Genomic DNA, 2,361 nt, shown 5'->3' with positions numbered 1-2,361 from the left:
ATACGTTGCGAAAACACATTTTCAAGTTTCAAGTAATAGAAAGGTTTTTCAACGCCTGAAATTGAGAATTTTGAATGACATTGAGTAAATACTATCATTTAGTACTACCGATAGAACTTAAGAATTAAAACCAAAAACAACCCTGAAATAATTTTAATTTCCGGAAAAATCTTGTGATGTGTGAATTGGTAACTCGAATCTCGTCCTTAATGATACGAGTAGCTATCGCCACTAGCATTTAGGCACCGCATGATGATGCTGGTGCAGGCTTGGGGCATCTTGCTCCAACATCTTGATGGGCTTGGGGCTCGCCATCCAACATCTTGGATCTGATGGCGAATTTTTGGCGAATGACTCAGAATTATCTGGGAATTAATAATAATTTATATATCTCTTTGCGATCGATCATGAAGCGAAAAAATCAAGCACTCGCCTCGTTCGCAATTTGTTTAATAGTCTGGCCTTGCAAACACTAACTAAGACGATGATCATATTCATTATTCCTTCTTCCGTCAACAAGGTCTCCATGAGATTTCATTTGAACCGGACGAAAAAGCGTTAAAATTTATTTTGTACCTATCATTATGGGAATTTATATCTTAATACAGTCGAGAACAAGTAGGAAATTCTATTGAAACTTGTGAGGTTTAAGGAGGTTGAAATATTTATACAAGTAGACATTTGTAAGGTAATGTCCGATTAATGTGGTCCCATTGAGGTCTCGTTTGTTTTATGGACCATTACTAAAAAATACTGGGCCTATGTTTTTTTTAACAAAGGCCTAGTTTCAATTCAGCTTTTAGCTCCTATCCACTTGAGATTGCGAATAGACAGGTTTTACAGTTGTTTCTTGAGCTCTGCCTTTTGTTGGAAATTTAGGTATTAATTTCGGTTCGTTGAATTTCAATTGTACTAACTTGTGATTTTATCTGCATTCTAGAGTTTTTCTAAGTGGCGATGTAGCTGGACTCCGAAACGTTATTAGTTATTAATTATTAAGTTATTATGAACCTTTGTGATTTTTCTTTGCTTTTAAATTTCTAATTAATTTGCGATTCCTTCATACGAGTGACAGTAATAATTAGTAGCGAGATTCTAGAAAAGTCACAGACAATCTGATTTGTTAGACTTATGGCGGCTTTGAAATTATGCAGGCGACAAATCGCATAGGTAAAGATGAAACTAAGCGACTTTTTCTTTTTCAGTGAAAATTTTGTGATCCGACTTGAAGTTAATAAGGCATTTAGTTCTATAATTATAGGCAAGATGCTGCTACTGTTGTACATGCTCCTCCTCGGGGTGAGTGAAGCACAAATTAATTCAAATTCCCATTCTATGAAGGAATATACACATTTTTCTCTCAGATACTCTGTTGATACAGAAAAAATATAAAACTTCGAATGTGTTTCTATACTAGCTTTTTAGTATTCGCAGTTGTAAAAAAAATTTAGTTATGATGAATTATGTTACTGGCTGATTACATTTGATGTTCTGTCCCTGATTGAATGTTTCATGTATCTTTAGATGTATATAAGTGTTTATTCATAAAGTTATAAGGTCAGTAGCATCTTTCTCACATGGAATAATCCTAACTAGGTATTTGAGTTTATTTTCTTCTTGGCTGTTAGCATTTGTTTTAACTTAGAGAATGTACTAAAAATTAAACAAACAACGATTACGTTTAGAATTTAGATGAATGATGTAAAATAAGAACACTCAAATTACGTAGGAGTTCGTAACAGTTTAAAATTTAACGATAAAGTAATTCTCAAGTTAATTTCTGTTTCAGGGAGCGTCCAGCTCAACTGTACCATCAACGACGGTAAGTTTAACGGTAAAATTTACCCCTCTTGATAACGATCAATATGTGTACCAACAGCGTCAAAACCTCATCGCTCAAACCATGACTCCAATTTTAAAGTTACGCATTAAGTTGACAATATTTGTTGATACATTCTATTTTTGGACGACATTTATAGTATTTGTACTTTCACTCAGTTCACGGCATTTAGTAAGTGAACCTCTTGGCTCCCGTCTGTTGCAAGTACCGCTCTGCGCCGAGGGGTGGCATGCGTGTGGCGGCTGCTGCCAAATAATTTTTTGTTAGGCAGTAATCATTTTATCAATTAAAAAAATATGTAACCCCTATAAGGCCTCCCTTAAACGTGTAATATTGCTATGAATTGTAACATTAATTATACTATATTTTATATAGTATATATTTTTTGATTCTAGAAGAATACATACTACACAGCTATGTGGTCTCATTGAGTTAAACTATGCATGGAAATTATCTTTTCAGATAATTGTACCATCAATGACGTACCCTCCTGCGTTCCGCTCGTGCTCCATGACTCCTGT

At 34.6% G+C, this 2,361-nt stretch overlaps 1 long non-coding RNA gene across 1 annotated transcript; it reads left to right on the top strand.

Annotated features, from left to right (window-relative positions):
• The first annotated feature begins 1,124 nt into the window (after nt 1-1,124).
• On the top strand, nt 1,125-2,361 carry LOC108676830. Its single transcript, XR_001931194.2, has 3 exons — nt 1,125-1,299; nt 1,790-1,822; nt 2,303-2,361. It is a non-coding gene; the product is annotated as an uncharacterized LOC108676830 (long non-coding RNA).

Source organism: Hyalella azteca, unplaced genomic scaffold, assembly GCF_000764305.2.
Source record: "Hyalella azteca isolate HAZT.00-mixed unplaced genomic scaffold, Hazt_2.0.2 contig1220, whole genome shotgun sequence".
NCBI classification, from domain to species: domain Eukaryota; kingdom Metazoa; phylum Arthropoda; class Malacostraca; order Amphipoda; family Hyalellidae; genus Hyalella; species Hyalella azteca.
This window is presented reverse-complemented; position numbering and strand designations above follow the sequence as displayed.